Source organism: Plutella xylostella, chromosome 7 (genome assembly GCF_932276165.1).
Source record: "Plutella xylostella chromosome 7, ilPluXylo3.1, whole genome shotgun sequence".
NCBI lineage: Eukaryota > Metazoa > Arthropoda > Insecta > Lepidoptera > Plutellidae > Plutella > Plutella xylostella.
In genome coordinates, this window is record NC_063987.1 from 3,399,435 (window position 1) to 3,423,292 (window position 23,858).

Below are 23,858 nucleotides of genomic sequence, written 5' to 3' on the forward strand. Positions count from 1 at the left end.
GTAGCTGTTTTTGGATGGTTATACCGCCATCATCCGGTCGCCAGAGCCTCGTCTGTTATTTAGCAGAGTGCACCACGGGCAGGTGAGGTTGGCAATTGGTTCATTCGGATGTTTAGAACCCTTGCACCCTTACGTGATCAGGTAATTATGTTAAAAACAAATAAAGATATGCGTGATTTTTAGTTTTGTTGTGTATTATTTGCAATCTACGTATAAAACTAATTTCTTTAAAATAATTTCTAATTTCTTTGTTCTTAAAACTAACTTCTTTGGGACCTTTTATAATTTCTTTGGTGTGTTTTCTAATTTCATTGGTGCCAATCTAATTTCATTGGCCCAAAATTGTTTAAAATCGCTGTAACTTTGAATCGGCTCGATAGATTTCAGGGCCAATAAGAGATAATTAAAGAGGTCTAAAGCCTCTACAATATGTGGGGTATAATATTCAAACAACATGAAAAAAAAAATGCGCCAAAGAAATTATGCTTTTGGAGCCATTTTTTGAGAATCACCCGCTGACTCCGGCTGCCCTAGTATACTTTTATTAATTTACATCATTTAGCATACATCTCAGCTCTCATTCATGAGGCATAGGGATTTGATCCTGCCATGTACCAATGAATTGTTTAGAAATAAGGAATTTAAGTACTATTATGTAACTAATATACTCTTATGAAGATGGAAAACATTGCGAGATGCTAGATGAGTATCATACATGGATTGTACTCAATCAAAAACAGTGATATGGCATATGACCTATCACATGAGTACAAATGTACAGCAAAGTGGCTTACATGCAAGTCTCTTCTAACTACCCCTTTGGGGGTAGTTAGAAGAGACTTGCATGTACAAGTCATCAGCATACACAACACCACTCCATCCCCACTACCAAATAGTAGTCAAATGTGAACTAAATAACATACATTTTTTTATGATTTACAGCATATTAGTAAATTTAAGATTACCATTGTATCAAAGAATTTAATTCTTGTAGAACAGCTGTTAGTTGTATGTTAAGATAAATAAAATTAGGATTATCTTTCTTTTATATAAATGATTCTACTGATCAATAGATAATTATAAAAGGAACTACTTGGCCATCTTCATACACATATTCTTTAAGCAATTCGGCAACTGCAGATCAAGTGAGGATCTTGATTACCACCTGTTTTCTACTTGAGCCGAATTCAAATTAGATTCCTTACAGCATGTACCTATAAACAAGGAGATAATCTAACAATAAACACGCCACCGGAAGCTCTACAGACGAAACATTACAACCAGCAAGCAGTGACGCATAATCAATAAACCAAGGTCTGAACGAAATGCAGTTGCAAGGCTTGCTTGGGTTTGCGACACGCAACTTTTGTATACAACGTGTGTCGCGCAAAGAATTCACTGTACTGGACACGTGTAAACAAACGAAAAGTTCCGCAACATGAATGAAAAAGTTAGTTTTCATACAAAGAGTAAGGCTTGTAAGATTTCATGCAAAAAATAAGTAAACATAGGTCAACTTCAACTTACCCGGCGACAGGTGATTGCAACTTGGACACTACGACACCAACAATGCACTCAAGTACAAGATTCTCACAAAAACAACACAAAATCACTGTGAAAGTTTAATGAAAAGTTTTGCTAAAGTCTTTCGCACTTATTTTCATTCAAAAATCACTGTAATATCACTTGATTTGGCTGCGTTTGAATAAAAATTGCATCAAATGCACCGCAGTCAAGTTTTCTGCTCCACCTCCCCCGCACCCTGCACTGCATTCTTCCCCCCGCGCTGGCCCACAGTTTGTTGTTATTGCAAATACTAGTAACGCCACCTGTTGAGGATGGCGTGCAAACCAAAACGTCAAACTTGCGTTTTGTTATTGCATTGTTACCAAATCCAACGCCGAAAGTGACTGCCTTAAGCAGAAATTAAACGCATTTGTCAGTGTTGCCAGAAAGAAAAATATGACCTTTATGGTAGAAATAGACATGTTTTTGGATTAAAACTTACTTATTTTTTAAGTAGGTACAGTGCGCCAAACTTATCTGTTCCGGACGATGCCAGAGAAGAGGACCAGAAGTGGACGAGTAGTACGATTCCCGTCGCGGCTACACACCATCGACCGTAGTCACGGTCTCGGCGGGGGAGTATATGTAGTGGCACAACCCGCTACACTGTGATTCCGCTCCGCGGTACTAATATTGGTGAATCACACGAAGTCGTCGCAGGAAGAAACACGAACTTCCGGCGGGCGCTCGGGAACTGGCTCCTTGAACGTAGCCATAGACACTCGCCCGCCTCTTGTTTTTCCCGCTTAGATTTTTCTTCTCAATTGTAAAATTGTTAATTTTATAAATACTTGTAATTTGTTTCGGTACACAATATAACAAAGTAAATTAATTATCAGTCCTTCATTTCATACGCTCCCGCTTCTAGATTACAGGCAGACTGACAAATCCCACATTACTATGGTAGAGGGGTCAGGTTTCTCTGCACCTGACCGTACCTACCTATAATGAAAGAAGCTTTTCGATCCAAATCAACTAATTAAAAATGTACCTAAGTAAAACAAAGGCGTCTAACGAACTCAACCATCTGCTAAGGCCGTGGCGTCAAAACACACAATAGACAAAAAGCTGTGAACTATAACACAATAACCCCCCTCAGGTCCTGACCTGGGGTTTACTCTTGCTTCACGAAATACTAACTGTGCTACCACAAAAAACTTTAAACACTGTTTAACAAGTGTTTAAAACGAAATTTGACAGATTTTGTAGGCGTTTGACAGCGCTAAACATCCGTTAAACCCTGTCTAAGTTTTTGTGGTAACACCCTAAGATTCGGGCTTCGGGGAGCCGCTGCGCTAACCACCACTCTATTTCAAATATTCTTCGTAAGTTACTGTCGTAGGTTGGCTATGATTATTCCCATTTGGCCCGAGAAAGATACACCTCGGAACAGCTCTAAGTAGTTTTTGCACCATTCGGCGAGGATCTGTAGCTTTATTCCTTTCCCAGAATATGACAATACACACATCGATTCCATGAAGGCCTCCAAACTCTTCGAATTATTTAAGCAGGAGTTTAGTCCCCCTGGTCGATGGAAAAGAAATACAGGTAAGGTGCGGCAGTGACCGACTTATGAGCACTTGCTAATTTCACTTTCTTCGATAACTAACTGAAACGAATCTGTTTATTGATCCGCATGAGGCGTATTATACAGGGTGAGTCTTTTATACGTACACATCCGGAAGTATGTCACAGAGCTTTTCATTCTGAACAACTTTTGTTATGATGACCTTGGGATATTCCCGAAAAAAAATATCTGCTCCTCATACACAGTGTCACGTTAACAACCAATTTTTGTATGGGGAAGGATCTTTTTTTTTGTTATATCCCAAGATTATTATTACAAAAGTTGTTCAGAATGAAGAGCTCAGTAACATACTTTCGGATGTGAACCTACGAAAGAATCGCCCTGTATAGACGATGTATTGATTGATCGGACTTCTTGTAAGTGTTTAACGGAAGTTTTTAAGCGACGGACGGTAATGAGAAATTGGAAGACTGGAATTTAGATAACTAATAATTAATGATAACTATATCAGTCTAGAAACCACTTAATACGCTAAAAATATATCAAAGCAATCCAATTTCAAATTTCGAAACTGAAGTATCCAAAACGTTTAGCTGGTACTGGCGATAATATCTTATACTGAGAAGGAACTTCAACCTCTTTTTATTACAGGAATAGGCGTGATTTCCAGAAGTTTACACCTAAAATTTTCTTCGGGTTTCCAGGATATTTCCTTTGTGTTTTCAGTTTTTTTTAACATTTCACAGTTTCTTTAAATTTCTATTTTGAAATGTAAACAGGGTTTTTTTATGAGCATAGTAACGCCCTTTCGATTAAGTAATGTACAATGTGTGAATGAAAAATACGTCAGATTCCACTTCCACCCGTATTGGGGGGGTTGACGAAAAACTAAACGTTTCGGAGCGCTGCCGCTGCTGCGCGTGCCACGACTCTATCTTGTTGAATTAAACGTGCGGATTACACGACAGCTCTGTTTCGTCCCTTTTTCTTCAGTATAGAGTAACCCCCGGGGGCGGGCCGGCGCCGTGCTGCGAACAACAATATCTTCGCGAAAATTATTTAAACCCGGATTCACTTTCGCTCTCGGCAAATGTCGACCGGTGATCCGCCGCGCTGATACATTGAAAGAATGCTGTGAGAAATTGAGCGGTTACGTTGCAAAGTGTTGGCAGAGCCATCAGCGGGGAAGACCTTCTATTAACTACGACTTTGACGTAACCAGAGCGATGCGGTTGCTGATTGGTCGCGGGGATTTGCATAATGACCACTTAAACAGAGGGTAGAAGATTGATATATCTCCATATCCGCTATACCTTACCATTGTCGTAGGTATACACAAGAATGGCTGCTAAATAGAAAAGGAAATTTCGGCTAAACTGTAGGTAAATATTGAGCACGCCTTCAGGTCGATTTTTGCTACAATTCCAACCCATAAAGGAAACATAAGTCGGTAATCAGATATCGATTTAAATACAGAAACCGCCGTTTAAAGTATGTCAAGAATTTATAATCTACTTCAGCTCAACAAACTCATACAAGTGCCACAAGATTACCTTGCGATGCGCACGCACGTTTGACCCAAGGTGACAGTGAATAAAATGATTTAATTATTTTAAACCTCAGATCAACTACAAATAGATTCGCAATCGCCGTGTGCACTATTCTCTTTCTCACTCAAACCATAGATGTTGCCGACAAAAAAATAAAACCTAAATATGGGGAAATTCAACTTATCATAATAACAAAAACAAAACTTGAGTATATCGTCGGTTGATAGGAAAAAGACACTAAAGGCTAATTTTTCAATAGCCAGACAAAAGTTTTGCTGGGAAATAATTTTGATGCTGTTGCGTCTCAATGTTTCTCAATGTTTGTATTACCCAGATAACATTTATCTGAATATTGAAAAATCAGCCTTAGTGAGTTTTTCCTGTCAACCGACGATATAAGAAAAAAAACTTTACTCATACTTATTTGATTTCAATATAATTATTTAATATACACAAACTGAGTGGATTGTATAATTCATTGTCTTCGTCCAATCGAAACAATCCTCTTCAAAATGTGCCGAACACAATTTTTGTATGTTTCCTTGGTTCCCAATTTGTGCGACCGGTAATGTCTATCCATTTTCTTGATTTTTTTTTTCTGTCGGAAACCTATGAAAGAGATAAATGGATGAGCATGAGCATTATAATCGTGGGCCAAATATGTGATGGGGTTTTTTTTAAAGGAAACACGTATTTCGTATCAATACAATAAACTTTATATTATACAGAAGAAATCACACATGGAAGAAAAAAAAGAAACGAACGTTTCCTCACAATGAGAGGCACCTCATTTGAAACAGGAGAATGACTTCTACAAAATACAATCTTCACAAAAACCGAATTCATGCGCCCCATTTGTAAACCCAACCCGAGTCCGTTACAATTTCTAGTATTTTCTTTGCATACTATAATATTTGTGGGTAAAATAAATTTTCAATAACTTGCAACACCATGTGATTTGTTATGATATGGTACCTCGTAATTTTTACTTAAAACTGATACTAAAAGACCTTACAGTATTAAAATTAGTATCGTTTTATATTAAAATCGAGCCAATAGATAGTACTATGATGAATGTAAGCTTGTTAAACTTGATAGTATCTACTTACATGTGAAAATATATCTCATCCATCATTCCATCGTGTTTTCGTTCAATGTGCTCTATACAACCGAACAAAATCCACCCACCCATGTCACACACTCGTTAAGTGATGATAATAGTCTAATAAACTTAATAAACACCCACAAATCACTAGCAAATCAAAAATAAATAGCATTTAGAAAATTTTGTTGTAACTGTCAGCCTTTGTTTGGCACAGATTTTTCATTTGTTTCATTGTTTGGCACAGAGAACTGACGTAAACAGGCGCCACAGCAAAAAGGACAAAAAACATTTACAGCTTAACGTTTCTTTCTTACGCTTAATGTAGCTAAGCGTCTCTTTTTCGCAATGTCAGAACTGTCACGATTATACCCCTGTGTTTTAAACGATATGTGAACGCGCACAGACGTTTCCTTTAGCGGCGAAAGCGCATAACTCATACACTTTCCCGGCGTTCGACGTCTTCTGGGTTCGCGTGTCGGCTCCACACCTGTTTCGGAACTGGGTGACGTCCTTTCATATTTGAGACGTGATACAGATCCGTCTCTTGCGTGAAACGAGTAACGTTATATCATTTAAAAGTGGAGTCTTAACCACAATAAAATCAGCAAGCTGAAGTGGCAGTGCCCGATAACCGTTGAAGTATCTACTGACTATTCGTCAATTTCGCGTCCTTAGACAGATCTATCTATAAATAAAGTAGATGACCGTGCGTTGGGTTCTTAAGCGCGCTTTCGCAGAAGACGCATACGCATATATACTTCAGGGTGCATTGTTGGTTGCTGATGATCATTATTGCCATGATAAAGTCCTAAGTAACTCAATTACCAATGCAAAGCTTACCATCTCCAGTTAACCACATCCGATGACACAAGTCTCAAAAATGCAGTCATGCAATTAAACGCTCTAGCACCAAGATTTCCTCACGACACTTTATCAATTATCGCCTGTCACATGTTTCTCGGAACTACCTGTGAGTAATAGAACGAGCGTAATGAACATGTTTGATGGTTGTCACACTCGCACCGGCGCCTGCGCAGCGAACAGGCAGAAATATTATCATGAACGGATTTCGAGACGTACTGTTTAATTGAGTTACGTATTCCAGTTTATATTCCGTTTTTGGAAGAACATATAACTTTTGAAATGAAAGACTGATGCACAAATTACATACAGAGTAGGCAGGTTTTTATTGGTTGGTATGACCAAATGTCATATGGATGTCTTTATTATTGATACGATCACATAATACATGTATATACACTTGGTAAGAAACTCGACTAATATAACTCTATACCTGTCTGATGTATGTATATATGTAATGATGTAAAGGGCCTTGGCTGCAGCAGTTCAAAGTAACTATACCTATGTATTGTATTGTATGTCGTTGTATGCGAAACTTACCTGAAACAAATGAAATAGCACATTAATAACATAGAAAGTAGAAACAACACCTGTAGGTCGAAAAGAAAGCATTGAAAATCATATACTTGTTTTATATTTTGGCATTGACTGAGTTCAAGTATCGGGGTCATTTATTTTGCGTGTCAATTTCTCCGACGCATCACTGACTCCATTGTAGTCCAATCAGAGAATTTACCCCACAATTTGAATAGATTGCCAAGCATTCAAGCGTCAAAACAAAACATGATGTAGATTTTATCGAACATTTTACCATGGTACAAAGTTGAGTCAAACTAACTGGATCTGACAGAAACAGGTAAAGTAACAAAAATCATCGCGAAAAAATTTAACCACAGCAAAAATTATATATCAAATAGAACCAAACACGTGTTAAAAACAATGGAACTCTTAAACATAACCAGAAAAACCACGGAGAATGTAGGTACTAAATTCAATGGGATCCACGTAACTGTTAATTAAGTGACAAACATTTAAAAGTAACCTATTTAAAACCAAAACAATGCACACATAAAGTGGCAAAAGAAACAGTTATAACACAACACGAAGACTGAAGTAACAGACTTATTCTGGCCAAAATACTTAGCTAAAGGGCCGAAGACGTAAGAAATAATAACATGGAAAAGGGTCGACGAGTATATTTTCGGAATAAGTCGGCAGGTTGAAGCTCACACTTGTCAATCACCTGTCACTAGATGGCGACAGTGCCGAAACGGCGCCGGCGCAGACAGCTGTTCGAAGTTTGAATGGGGAACGATTTCCATGGCTTCGTAAAAAATGCCATACGTCTTTGATGAATGGGAGGACGTTAGGGTTTTAAATTTAAATAGACTTGCATACAATAGATCATTCGTAAATTTTGAAAACCTGATTTTACTTGTGACCTATAGGGAGCAGAATACATAATAAGTTAATTGTCTTGTCTTATAAGTCAAAACGAAAACAAAAAGGATTTTTAAAAACGTTACTCTTTGCTAACGGCACAAATAATCTGATAATATGAAATCAGCACAAAAACACAGCGCACACCACGCCCCGAAGAGCTGTGAGATAATCATAAAGATTCAATAAAACCACTTCATAATTAATACCTTCCGCCATTCAATAATGATCGTGAAGCGCATCAACCGTTGGCAACACAATCGATTCTCAAGCCGTGGCTGAGAAGGCTCAAAGAAATCCAAGTAACAGTCATTGATGCGCGGGCGCAGCACACTCGTCCACTTATTACCGCATCACGGTAACGGGACACGCACGAGGTAGGTACCTTGTTCTCCATTCATGACAAGATCAGCAAACCTCGTGATGGATGGGGAAGAAATACCACTACTTTTACCCGACGAAGACGAAGCGAATTGAAGGGTTATGTGGTTTACCGGTATGCATTTGATAGATCACAAATAAATGAGATATCTGGGTTCTTATAAATGCGCCTTGAAAAATATGTTACACATTACAATAGTTTTTTTTACTTCATTCTTTAAATCTGATGAAGAGGAGAAAAGACAAAATTCTCGTATGAAATTCATCAATAATAATATATCTAGATTCTAATTGGTTTCTAATTAATTTGTTGATATGTAATAGTTTCGAAAGTAATAGAACATGTATATTAAAATACCTCTAAAAACCAATTATCGCAGATATTTCAGACATAAGACATTTACTGGTTAAATAATATTACAGGATTTAATTGTAGATAAACTGTATGGTATAGTATAGTATTTCTAGTATTTAAGTACTCACTTCTTTATAATTTTGACATGTAAGTATGAAGCAGTACCTACAAATTATCTATTGTTTTAAACTACTCATACTTAAGGTAGGCAAAAACTTTAAATAGAAAGTATTTATTTAAGACCACACATGAAGTCAACTTTCGTATAAAAATCAATATGAACCAAATTTACATATTGGTACGTGCCGAATAATAATCTTATCTAAAATCAATAAGTCCATTTATGAATATTATTGTTTGATGCTTACCGAATGTGAATATTTCAACAGAATGAATATTGAAGTCCATCTGAATTAAATTGAAATATTAATGAGTATTTTAATGCTCTGCCTACCCAAAGCCAAGAAGGTCTCTGAAGGGGTGTTTGTGTGAAGTGAATTAATATTGTTAATAAATCTGCTAAAACGCTGCAAGAAAACTAACTATGAGCACGTAGTTTTTTTATAAACAACAGTTAGAGCCGGCGGCGAAACGCCATTAAATAACATAATCAAAACACAATAAGTTTTTACCGCCATCAAAGATAATTTCACTTTAACACAAGAAGTAGGAGTGATAAATCACATTAATAAGGCATCATTATAACTCCTTAGTTTTCCTTCGACTCCCAAGCTTTCCCTTTAGCCACTCAAGAAATAATTAGATGAATAACTTAGATACATTATTCCATGCTCAGATTTATTAGCAACACTAAGTAAACGTACTAAACTATTAATTCATAAATTAGGCATAAATACACCTTTTCCTAAAAAGGGTTATGTTTCATGTCATAAATCGTAATATTAAGTAAACAAGATAAAGATCTAGTAATTGCATGCACGTATTAATGTTCCGACAGGAAATTTCACGATCATCATAGAGATTGGCCAATTTGTATCATTTAGCCATAAATACACTGATGGCATCAATCAATTTCAACACCTTTATTGCCACCAATACCGAATAATTTCACTTTCGGACCATTTAATCGTTCTTATTAGGTCGTTAAACGTTTATCCGATCGTGTGCCGGATACTAGTCACATCTCCGTTTTTATATTTTTAATCTGTTATCATAGGAAGATTTAGAAGCACTAGGTATTATATGAAATATGTTAAAGCCAAATAAACTTAAAGATATTCATAACTAGCTGTTCCCGCGAGCTTCGCTTCGCCTTAAAAAGTTTTCCCGTGGGAATTCCGAGATAAAAAGTAGCCTATGTTCTTTCTCAGGGTCTATTTATACCCAATTTCATTCAAATCCGTTCAGTAGTTTTGGCGTGAAAGAGTAACAGACAGACAGACAAACACAGTTACTTTCGCATTTATAATATTAGTTAGGATAATAATAGATTTCGCTTAATTTTATACGAGACTGCACAGAGAAATCGTTTAGCCACTTCACAATATTCAAAACAGCTTTTCTAACGTCCGCACTGTCCCCAGCCCACACTATCAACACACCGCTGCAACATGCAAGAAAGGCAGAACACACTAAACATACAATTATCTTACCCAATAAGGCATAATACTGTCTAATTAGAGATTTCACACGCTCTCCGTGCCACGCAGGTATAACCGGTGTAAACTGTTCGTACAGAGGCAAGTTGCTGGCAACTAGTCGATCTTGACAGTGTGACATCACTGACACACTTACCCGGCCCTCATATGGCGACGCCGCCTTTTCTTCACATTATGGAGAAAGAAACCTCCGCAAAAGAATCATAGGTAATAGCTTGGGCAAAGATAGCGTACTAAATAAGGGAGAAGATGCATCTAATGAGAATAACATAGCAGAAAAAGCAGATAAATTACTACTTGTTAAGAAAGATATTCTTTTAAATAATATGGCCGAATATTTCTTAGCATGTCATTGTAATTGTAAATGACGTTAACGATGAAGTAGATCACACGGAACATTAGTAACGAATTACAAAAGAATGAGGTTCACATCTTTGTCAACCGGCGACATGCTAAATTGTAGTTTTGATGAATAGACTACACTTATTTATTAGCAGATACTGGCTGTTGTTGTGGACTGTTTATTGCGGTGATAATAAACGTAATCCAAATATTTTCCATTTATCATTAAATATAGCGGAAGATTTTTTTAAAATGTCATATCTTTTGGTGGTGCTCCTTGGGAGCCTGGATGCTATCCTATTTCAGGAAAAAGGATTATTGGTTTATGTGGATGATACGGTGTATTTGGTTTGATATTACATATAACTCCATTATGAAGTTAATGGGTTCCGCTCATCTCGCATAATCTTTATTGACCAAAACTCATTTCGCATAACTCGTATGGTCTAAACTTTTTTGGCCGAACCATCACTTTGCCAAGACTTATGTGGCATAAGGCTCGTTTTGTCTAAAACTCTTTAGGCACAATCTTTAAACACCTAAGTTTCGTTTGCTCAAATTTATGTTCGTCTATACCTTTGTATAATCTTGTTTCTCCTAATTTTATCTTAATAAATACTATATTAAGTATGTAGTAAATGTACAAATTGTGGTATTTTTCTCCTACATCCCGAAAATCACGATGTTGTATGATCAAAAAATCGAAAGTTAACGACCAATATAATTATTACAAACCCCATGAGATTGAAACCTAAAAATAGGTGCGACGACGAGCAAAGCGAGGAGGAGCGTGTTAGGTGCACATGTTCATCAAAACCAAAGCGGAGCGTTTTCCAAACAGCGGAAACAATACAAGGCACCAGTTTGCGCTATGTAGGGAGACGCTCCGTCAAAGTTAAAGCCAAACGAATATTATAACTTTGTATAAACCTATGCCATAGCATTATTAGGCTATTCAAGATTTGGCCATACCATTATTAGGCTAAACAATTTTTACTAAACGAGATTTATGCCATACGATTTTCGGCGTAACGAGACTTTGACCAAACGTTACTATGCAATACGAGATTAGGCAAATAAATCTTATGCCAAAAAAGGTAGAACCGAAGTTAATACTATCTGCTTAACTGACGACCGAATGGCGTAGTGGTTAGTGACCCGGACTACTGAGCCGATGGTCCCGGGTTCGATTCCCGGCTGGGGCAGATATTTGTTTAAACACAGATATTTGTTCTCGGGTCTTGGATGTGCCCATAAAATGGCAATAGGCCCGCCCCCTATTACATTGGGACTAACATAACACTCTGGCGAAAAGTGGGTGCAGCAATGCACCTCTGCCTACCCCGCAAGGGAGTACATTAGTACAAGGCGTGAGAGCGTGTTTTTTTTTTTTACTATCTGCTTCTGTAGCTTTCACACCAATGCATCTCATTACAAACTAGCCATATAAATTGACACTAAACTTGTAGAATGTAAATTAAAAACATCAAACATCCTGCTTTTCAATTTGTACATAAACTGATATTGCACTATTTTTTCCGGCTCACGGTTAGTAGATGCATGTAAGTACTAAATGCGGGTAATTCACGCTAAGGAACAGCGTTATACAGACATTTTGCACCTTAATGACGCATTACATTTTAATTAAGATAATCTTTGATCTGATATATTACGGCCCGAACATGAAATATCACCGTTCACGCCAGATTTGTCACTCTCGGCTAAATCCTCATTATAACCCGGAAAATTGTAAAGCAGATCCCAGCAAACCTGTTACCGCGTTTCAACAAGACTTTAAATTCGTCTATGTTCACTTTAATTACAACTTGTGTAAGAGTCGGCATAAACTTACATTTCCCCTCGGGGATCCAGTATATTCTATTATGCAATGGTAGAGGATCATAAATATTTTCCGTGGTCAAACATTTGCTTCGTAATCTTTAGGGACGCTGCAATTAGGGGCAATAATTCATCTACATCGGATAAGGGCATTTAGTAACACCGGATAGGTACTTTTTAATTTATCATTTTACCACTAGTCAAGCACTAGTGTTGGTTATCGACACACTAAGACGAAGAATATTCATAATTCTGATACAATTTAGATTTATTTGAAAATCACGATAATCTTTCCTCCTAGCAATATTAGGAAATACAGTGAGCATTATTATCATCAGCTCGCAAGCGGCTACTGCTTGACATAGGCTTATAGTAACATCATTATAAAAGAAACACCAAGAATCACAAAATCAAAAAGAAAAGCAAGTAATATAGTCATTACAGAAGATGGCAGCGTTAACGTGGTCACGACAGCCGGCGCAGACTAATTGTTGGGAAACCAAGTAATTACGGACACCGAACTAAAATTACACCCAGACAATGCTGCCGAGCGTTCCACCACATGCACCATGGAAGAAAGTGAACCCAACATGGATATAGATGACCTTTTACCGTTTACCACTGACCTATCTGCCGTCTCGGAAACTCTAAACAATCTTTGGAATATAACTATCAAAGTTTGCAGCAATTTTATTAAGAAAATCCTATAATTTACCGTTTTACTGGCACACTTAGAGAAATTTTAATATCCGTTGGCAATAATGAGCGGGCAAAAGGAATGTTTATTTTATTTCTCGTAAAGTTACTAGTGATAAACGTGTTTAATTGATTTTTAGGAACACGTTAGTAGAATACCATAGTTATTAGCTACTTGTGCATTTGCACGTTGAATTCAAATTGCATTTGACAGTGTGATAAGGATAAAGGAATCATATTAAACACTTTGGATTAAAAACAGAGTAGTAGGCTTAGTATATAGAAAGTAATTAAATTACTCTCCAATAACATGGTAATTAAAACCTAATCTCCATTCGAGTAGAAACGAGATAAACCTACGATTTAAATAAAGCAAAGAGAATCGATAAACACAGGGATAGATGTTTAATGCATTCAGATATCAGCTAATGTGGTAAAAAATAGGTAATCGAATATGAAGTTTATTGAAATCGTTTTTATAATTATAACCGATGCGGTGTTACTTATGAATAGTAAAGTAAGCAATTTCTGTCTCTTTAAGTCCATCTATTTATCCAAACAGACTGATAATATATAAAAAAAAGTTTTTCTAAGTTGTACAAATAATGAGTAGGTCATCTATCTATTATCAAAACCATGTAACACAACACAACCACGATACCATCTATCATCATGTAACGAAGACGGTAATTGCAAAAACTGCACAGTATGATGATGGAGTGAGGCAAAATTGAAATTTGACAGATAAATAATTTGGATTGCCCTTTCTTAATGTACATAGATAACACTTAATAGTCATCGAGGCACTTTCGCAACGAATCACGCAGTCATGCGAATAACTAATGCGATGATGGCCGGACAGACATCCGTCATAGCTTGTTACAATAGTAGCTCTATGTACCATACACAAACAGTATAGAGTAATTAGAAAGAAAGAAGAAAACAGTTTTGTTTTGACATAGTAACTTAGTAACAGCAACATCACCAACAATAAGATCAATAGAATACACAATACACGAACTTATAAACAAACAGCATCATTTAACTTAAACAAATACACTTTAAAATTTAAACTATGGGTATCAGACGATATTGAAAAAATAGATTAATGAAAAACAATTGCACAACTAGAACGATGTAAAATGACGTGAATTTAAATGTAATTTAATTTCAGATTAATATCTTATCTACTACACGGTTAAGTACTCTGCGACTTAGCGAATGCTGTAGACATGCCAGTTAAGAATTAAACATGAGTTAACAGAACCAGTGCAACGAACGGAACGTAAATGATATAATTAATGCCTTTTCCTCTCGTTGCAATGTTTGACTTTGATCCCTAATTACGAAACCTGTAACTCCTCATTGAAGACTACTTTCTTATATTTTTTTAAATATTAGAATCAGTATACGTTATCGCCTATAAGACGAATTAGCAAGTATTTGTAAGGTAAAAGGTGGATGACATGCGCGCGCGCAACGGAAGTAGGCAGAATTAAATGAGCTTTTGGCCAAAATCGTCGCACATCCCATCATTCACATCGCTGACGTCGAGGAGAGCGGACGTGCGTGCCCCGACGCACAGGAAGCGTGGGGCGGTGAAATGGCAATAAATATAACCTTACAGGGATATCAGTCGACTATTGGTAGGCGATGATGTAGCGGAAGCATACCGAAAGACATATACGTAAATATACCACATAATGATATACCTAAGCAAATAATTATTAAATAGGCAGTTTGATAAAATGTTAAACCTATACAACCTAATTAACTAACAATTAACCGAGAACATCCGGTAATTATATTTTAAGGTACTCACAAGAATGAAGAAATCAGGTTTTTTTACTTATTATTACGAAGTTTTAAACTAGATCGTAGATATATTTCAATGTCACTATATGTATTAAAACAAAAAAACAACAGTAGTCAGTCTATATTTTATTGCGACAAGATCTACAATGTTACAGTATTATTATTATATACAACATATATGTATAGGAGAAATATAAAAGAGAAATATAGAAGAGCTTACGACACGTGGAGTTTAGATTAACAATGTTACATGTAAGGTAGACCAATTTGAAAAAGTGACAAAAAACTTACTACTTACAAAAGCGAAGTAAAGAATGGTAACCAAGACATTTAATCACACAAGGGAAATTTAATCATATTAGAGAACACGCACCGAGGAAATACTCCGGATATTGCAGGGCGTGCCCCCTCAAAGCAAAAACTGTAAATGGAAACAATTTGGGGAAACAAGCCCTTTACGGCATTTAATGTTTTGACCTATCTGTACGATATATCTAAATCTATATGGCTAACTGAATACACCTATTTTTTATAGCAAAAAATATATCTACGTGTGTGGTCACGACAACTTTATTAAGGTATTAGTTTCCTCTGTAAAAGCCTGTTCTTGAGCTATGTATATGAATAGTTATAAAAAAGTAAAGACATAAAATTTTGCAACGCAGTTTGAATTTTAAACAATTACTCACCTATAGCAGTACCATATTATTCACGAGCGAATAACTACGTCAAGGTACATTATTGTTTGGATTTCAAACAACGTCTTATGCATTGACTTCTTTAACAAGTTTTTCAACTTGATCCACTGACTCCGTTGTCTGATTAATTTAAATGTGCTTCTTGCGTGATTATCTACTGTTACCGCTTTAAAGAAAATTAAGACGTTGTCATTTTGTTACATCACAGTTTTACTCAATAATATGAGCACAATTAATGTTGAAATCAATTAGTAGTACTTAAAAACTTATTTAGCTTGTACAAACATTTGACAGATAAGTTTCATTCCTAATAGACAAATGCAAATTAATAGGTCTTGTTTTATGCAGTATTTTTATCATAACACATACAAAAACGTTTTTTCAAAATATCTATGAACAAACTAAAATAGAATCTGAAATCATGAAGCAGAAGGAAGAAACGTAAACAATGATAGATAACATTGAATAATTGAATCAAGCTCTAAAACAATTCACACCGGGCCGGGCCGTCCCGTGCAGCAATTCTCCGATGATGAGTTGGCCAGTAATTCGATATCGATTCCGATACAAACGCGATCGTGACCGAAGCTTCAATCGAAGAAATTTTCCTAATAGATCCGACACCGACCGCCCCACAATCTGTGATTTATTCTAAAACCTGGGAGCCAGAGTCATTGGCTACATGCTTTCATGCTTTAAAGTATGTAAAGCAATTATCTAGGTAGACATAATTAGTTGGATGTTCTTATCAAGAAGAAATCTTACGGCAATTTTAATTACGTTTGCTGTTTAGAGGTTCTCGCGTGAGGGAAATATAATGTAGAGCCAAAAGGGCATAGACGCATCAAGAAACAAACAATCCATGGCGATATCATCATGAATAGGTAAGGAAAATATTTGGTTTTAAAAGGAGAACATAACAATGCTCGTGACAAAAGGGCAGAGCGCAAATTACTGCGCAGGATGTTTATGGCACAGAAATTCAATCTGTGCCTAGGTCAACCTCTCTAGGGCAAAGTGAATTTAACCCCGATGTTAGTAACGCCGGAGAAACAAACCGCCTTTCTTGTAAGTTCAAAGGTTCAACTGTTGTTTTGTAGCTAGAAATTTCATCGGCAAGTGTTGTTCCTGAAATGGTCATCATTGCATTTACAAAGTGATATTGTTTGAAGTACGAAGACCTATTCCTGATCGCTGATGTTGGTGAAATTACCGAAAGTAGTTTGTTTTTATTTCAATGTTGTAAGAATAAATATAAGTATGTATGTTATAATACTTTTAAAAATTTGTAATAACTAAAAAGGAAATAATAACAAGAGCACGTCCGTCCGTTGGGAGTTACACAGAAATACGGAAAAGCAATTACCTATTACGACAGAATTACAAACATTCTTAATTATTGCTGTTAAAACAAAGAAAGCATGGGTGAATTTAATTCCTATTTGAAATCTCTAAGATATAATTAAATCTGAAATTAGTATTAAAATCAAAAGTGAATGTGAAGTTTTATCCGCAGCAAATTTTTGCGTACAATGGCGATCGCGCTGTTTCTTCGCGGCATTTCGCAATTAACAAATAGCTCGACCTACTATCATGCTTATTGAATATGTCGAATCATCTTTATTATTATTAATTAATTCTAAATTTGGCATAAGCTTTTACTACGCACTGTCTGATGTACCACATTTTGTCTCTACAATATTCGCGTACCAGTTTTACAGCTTTGCCATTTTTGTAGTTGCCGCTTTCTCAATGTCAATGAAAAGAACTATGGGCAAACGGGTTTAGCGACTCATGTACGGATCAAGAACGCGGAATCTGAGATTAGGTATGAATTACTTAACATTAATTACTTTGGAACGCATGGTTTCGAGGCTTCTTCACATGGTCAAAGTGTTTACATGTGTGATAAAAACATCGGACTGTATTCATCAGATCCAGTCGACCTAGCAAGCTGTGTAAAAGCAGTTTCCTAAGCATAAACTCACCATAAATCAAACGATGCATAGGGGGAAAAGCCATTTCAATACCCCATAGTCACATGCATTCGATCACAATGCACTTTTTGTCTCGTAACCGGTGAAACGTATCCGCAAGTCACTGATGGTACAGAACAAAACTTCACACTTTTCACAGAATTGATTCCATTTCACTGATACAGTAAAAATACTGCAGTTTCACACCTACGAAAGCTTACACACGGAATTTCACAGTTATCTACTAAGATATTTTATTGAACGTAACAGAATTGTGTAGCAATCGCAATGCACTGTCCACTGCAAAAATAGACCCGGCAGTCGCAAATGTTCGCAGTTCAAAAGCGACAGTTGCGGCGACTTTACCGGTCGAAAACGTTCCAAATTTGTATCGACGAATCGTGTTGTTGCATGAGGAGCGCGGGAGTGACGCACGCGGGTTGGCTGCGCGGGCAGCGTGAGCCGACTGAGGCGCCGGTAGTCGGCACACGCAACCACGCGACGCGAAGCCTAGTGGACTTCAAACTTTTACCCAACCAAGTAAAAACGTCCGCTTCTCACTCAACACCGCAACACCTCACACGATATCCACATCGGAAGGGTAACGCTCCAAGTTGCAAATAAGCTGCAACTCTACATACATGGACATGGCAAGGCGTTCAACAAAATGACATTCACATGTATGCTTGCAGCGATTACGCATTGGCGTCGACTGATATGGATTCGTTGATATTGCCATTGCCACCCGTCACTGATAATAAAAGATATCGCTTAATGGAAAAGATTTATCAGTAAAAGCTTGGGCTGAAATGAAATCGGAAAAGTCGTAAATAAAGAAATTACATTTACTATTAACCTTCTCCTCCTTACATTTTGTCGTTACTATAGCAATTAGAGTCAGCTACATTTAACGATAGCATAAATTCTGCTGAAAGCGGATCTAGAAATATCAGGGACTAAATAAATTAGAACCAGCGCATTCCTTAATTCAATGACTTCAGTATTTTATCGATCTGGCTGGACCCCGCCATTGTTAATTCTCATGGACAAATATGGTGTATTCGAAAGGTTCGCCTTATAAATATGCCAATAGATGAAATTGTGCACAGTCCTACGGCAAAATAATTAATAACAACACTTGGAACATTATTTAATGGCAAAATATGCATTACTTTAATAATAAATTATCCTCCAAATAATAGGGAACCGGGACATAATGGAAGACCAGAAAAGCTGCATCGCTAAATGTAAGTATGGAGTAGTTTTCGATGTAAAAATAACTTAAGTATGGAATACATTATTATCAGTACTCATGCGAATCGAAAACGTGTTTTTCTACGATAATATGGTTGTTATTATAGAAGAATTACGTTCCTAAGAGTAAAAATGTATACTTTATAGCTTCCACTTTTTCGTTTTGCATTGGCTGAGTATACTGAAATATGTAGCAATGTGTCTTGAAGGTAACACCTTCGTTAGAAGATATTAACATATTCTCAATTATATTGGAATACGAAGGAAACAAGACAACTCTAGAAGTTTTGTGGTTTTTAGGAAGTCCCATAGGTGTTAAGTCCTTCAGGATGGGCAGTTGATCTAATTAACGTGAAAATATATTTAAAAGCAACGTGAGAAATGTTCATTAATGCGTATATGACAAAAAAAAACTGTAAAACTTAAGCATATTGGGTTGGATCCACACATCTTAAGACCGGAAGCCATTTCACATTAACCGAATCTTAATGAACTTTTCATTACCAATAAATCGTATACGGCCTATATTTTGTGGGAAAAAGAAAGTAATCTAATTTCAAATTGGAATAACCTACTTACATGTAACTACGTGACAAAAATACAATACGTAGGTAATTTTGATGCATTTTATACACGGCTCTGCCATACTTATGTCACAGAAATAAGTTGAAATTGTCTCTTCCATCAAAAGATTGTCTGGTAGAGATTGCTTTAAGCAATAAGGCCGCCTTTTTCTAATTTATATATAAGGTGTATTTTTGTAATATCTTCTTTAATGGTGCAAAATACAAAGTTTTCTATTCTAAACCCCACAAAGACCAACCACATCCAAGAGTAGTTTGCAGAAGGCTTTGTCCGCGTTCATGTGAACTGCCTGCGCAGGCGCAGGGTTCAAGGCTCTCGTTACTGTAACCTATTAGACCATACGACGGGACTGGTAGGTCTGAAGAGGACTTTGTTATATAATGCAGTGTTTTTCAAAAAGACAAAGAGCAAGACGCTGTCGTGACCATAGCAGTAAAAATACGATTAGATGTTGTTACTGTTACATAACTATAAAGTATACATATACTAACCTAAATAAATGTTTGTATAGCAAAAAGTTTCTGGACTCTACATTAAGATCCACACACATAAATTTATATCAATCTGTTTCTGTAATGTATAAATTAAAATTTGCTTAGCGTGAATAAAAATCTAAATTAGACATGGAAGTAACAAGGAAGTGCAGTTTAACACTGCAACAGAACAACACCACGCATTCGGGAACAAATTATAACATTTAGCCCTTAAAAGGAAGAGAAATGGGAATCGTGACCACGTACAGTCGACCACACATGATGTTCGAGCAACTCTAGCCCCTAACACACGGGGATAGGAGTCGGAAGATTCGAGTCGTGATCCAATATGGGGCTTTACGATCGCTTTACAGCGACTTAGCACTTTTAGCGTGAAACTTGAGAGTTCTAAACGAGTTCGGGGAAGGGTAATGAGGCATCTCTATTAGAAGACATGGAGTAAGTCTATGAACATGTAGAACATGAGGTTTCTATTCGTAATAGTGTTAGGCGTGTCAACAACTTCATCTTCGACGCTGCTTATTTCTTCCTGATACTACATGAAGGTTCTTACGGACATAACGCACAGGGACGATCAAAAGCTAAAAGAGACTTGTGAAATTTGGAGGCACATAATTTTATAGTTTTATTTCCATAACTGCTCCAGTGGGTATTTAACTGTAAGGTAATCATTTTTAAGAAATAAAGCTGATAACGAAGACATAAATCAAATTAACGCGCTTTCGTGCAATTTAATCATGGCCATCTTAAACTTAGAAACACTTGCGGTTACATTTCGCTTGATACCATTCTATTTATACCCATCATCCAAAGCTGCAGACAAACTAAGCCACCTGTAAAGTTACTTAACAAAATGCCCGTAAAACATATCATTACACTGCCGGTAACTTCAAGAATACCCTGATAGGGGGAAGAGTAAACATCGTTATTAAGGTTGCACTTTTGCACGACGACTGCAATAAACCTTTCCTAGTGCTGTGACCTACTTTGTGGATGGTGTTTACATGGTGATAAGATTTAGATGTCAGTTGTTACCGCATTGGATTGATGTGCAACTTCAGGTGGTTATATTCCAAATTCCAGTTGTTAGAGTCTACTTACGGACATACGGACTCAAAGGTTCTACAAATACTCTACATATACCTACCTATAATTAAAAAAACTAGCTTAGAATTTATACAAATACGTAGGTAGGATCCGACTATGGAGAGGCAAAAAGAGAGGTTTGGCAAATGATGTCGATCGAAACAGAAGAACATTCCCAAATGCCATTGCTCTAATAACCAGCAACAACATTTACTAGGCTTTTACTTTCTCAATTGAATAAAAAAATACCACCAAAAGCCTACAATTACGATGATTTTATCAATGGGAGCCATAGTTTTTTTGCACGATTAGACAACATTAACCTAGTAAAGGCATTTTTGTGTAAACCTCTTACTTGCTTGAGATAAAATCTGACTTTCTTTTCCATAACGCACTTGCTATTTGTTCTAATTTTTTAAACACGACATTATACGAAAATAGCTTTCGTAGTAAGTATATTTATATTGTTGTAATACCATAACGAATAACTATTGTTTTATTAATAAAATACATTTTAAGTAACACAATACATGTCATAATTATTTTTTTTTATATACACATATTTGATTACGATGATAAACCTACTGCTTTGTCCTGCATAAAAAATCATGGGCCATAAGTCTATGATCGTATTTTAATGCATCATTCATATCCATTCATTCAGCCTTGTGTTTAATGTTTGCGATTCATGTATGAGCTTCATTCAAATATCAGTGTTTGACACTGCGTCCTCCGTCGATGATTGTGTCATTATTATTAACATAACTAGTAACTTGTCATGACACCGACTTAACAGAAACCTAACCGTTGTTAATAGGCCCCTCAGCTTTGCGTTTCGAAGAAGCATACATAGGTAATGATAAGATGGCCGAATGCATCAGAATTGTTACACATGATGACACAATAGCAATAGCTTGAATTTGCTTCAGTCATTTCGACAGAGGTGTCAAATTGTGATTTGAGTGTTGAGTATCAAAATAACAGTAATTTCGATCGGATCATGTTCCCACCGATTATAATGTAATGAATTGTCAATAAAGATATTAAGAAACATATGGAGGGAAAAACAGTTACAGTAACTGCGCAGCTGTCACAAATAGTCTATCCTAATTTGTGCGAAAACATTAGAAACTAGTAGATTGCCTTGCCGCCAAGACAGATTCGTTTACTTCGTTACAAAGTTCGATTAACTTGAATTTATAACTCATAAATTAAACTGAGTACTCGCTAATCGAACTAGCGCCACAAATATAGGTGAATAATTTGTGTCAGTTCTCACCGTGGATATTGAAGCGATACTTTAGCAAATCGATGAATTTATGTCGGGTGCTTTGGCATTTTCATTTAGTATTAGGTATGTTCTTTTTTTCATAAAATTATAGTAATGTCAACATTCTTATGCATATATGGAATCTCAACAAATGTATAATATGAAAAAACCCGCATTAAAGTTGCGTCACCATTGCAATGCCTTTTTTGGGAGACAATATACGTTAATTAATCAAAGTTAGCAAAATCGAGAGTTGCATAATTTTTACAAAGGATCTCACGACGGGCGAGGGTGTGAAATTGATTACACTAATATTGAATACGTCGCAAAATGTCACTCTACGCAAGATCTTTAGCCTTACTTTAACTGACTAATTTAAATTATAAAAGTAAAAGTGTAATGGTAATAGATATATGTATGTAAATCATTTCATGATACAGGTCATAACAATCAATAACAATAATTTAATAAATGATCCGATTGGTCTTTATGATCAATAAATAACAATTTATCACATGACAATAAGAATAGAAAATATTGCGGAAGTTATTAACAAGATAAATTAGATTGAATGCTTCAAGTTTTAACTAGTCTTTTGATGACCTGCTTTCGAATTACATAGATAGGTACATGTAAATTTTATTCCAACTTATTAGAGTACAAGTTTTAGGGTTTATGGACTCTATATGACTAAATACATTAATAAAAAAATATTCTTCTGTAATAAAACATCCATTCGAACACGAATATATCTTCACCATTTCGTATGGAGAGATCTCGAACATTCGAATTGCTCGCTCGCTCTTTATTGGTCAGGTTCAAGGCGTTTAATAAGACTTATCCGCTCTTATCACCACATCAGCCCCGGGGTTGCTCTCTACATGCCAGTTAGCCGCTTTCCACCTACCAGGGGATACTATCGGGCAAATCGAAGAAGATTAATAGCCAATACCCGGCCATAATGCACAGAGCCGACACAGCCCGACTGGCCATCACGATTATTAGAACGACTCGGACCAATTAAAATGATACGAATACACCCGAACCAATCGATGACTTCGTGAACCGTGAAAGGTTCGAGACCGGACCAATTAGAAGTAAGCGTCACGATACGGAGTTGTCAGCGTTGTCTCGTGCTAGCTGTTACCAATTAACAGTTAATAAAAGCTTCGGCAAAGAACACTTACCCATTATGAGGCTCAATAACATATTACGAGCCCGCCTCCGTCTCCACTTAAGGTAGTGGAGCCATTTATAGATCGCGTTCGACAAATAAAATAAGACTTGGAGATTTTAGAACCGCACTGATGGTAGGAAACGCATAAAAGACATCTCTAGAGTACGTGTCAGACATAAAAGTTCCAATTGATGTCAAACCACAAAACAGATCGGAGTGAA

At 36.5% G+C, this 23,858-nt stretch overlaps 1 protein-coding gene across 2 annotated transcripts in view; it reads right to left on the reverse strand.

The window, feature by feature from the left end:
* LOC105382631 overlaps window positions 1–18,166 on the reverse strand; it is a 265,130-nt gene extending 246,964 nt beyond the window's left edge. Inside the window, exon 1 of one of the 2 annotated variants that reach the window (XM_048622017.1) lies at window positions 17,784–18,166. The gene's annotated coding sequence lies outside the window, so the exon portion shown is untranslated. Of the gene's footprint in view, window positions 1–1,527; window positions 1,770–17,783 lie in introns of those variants that run through there. The other variant, XM_048622015.1, reaches the window with a different exon arrangement.
* Window positions 18,167–23,858: the final 5,692 nt, after the last annotated feature.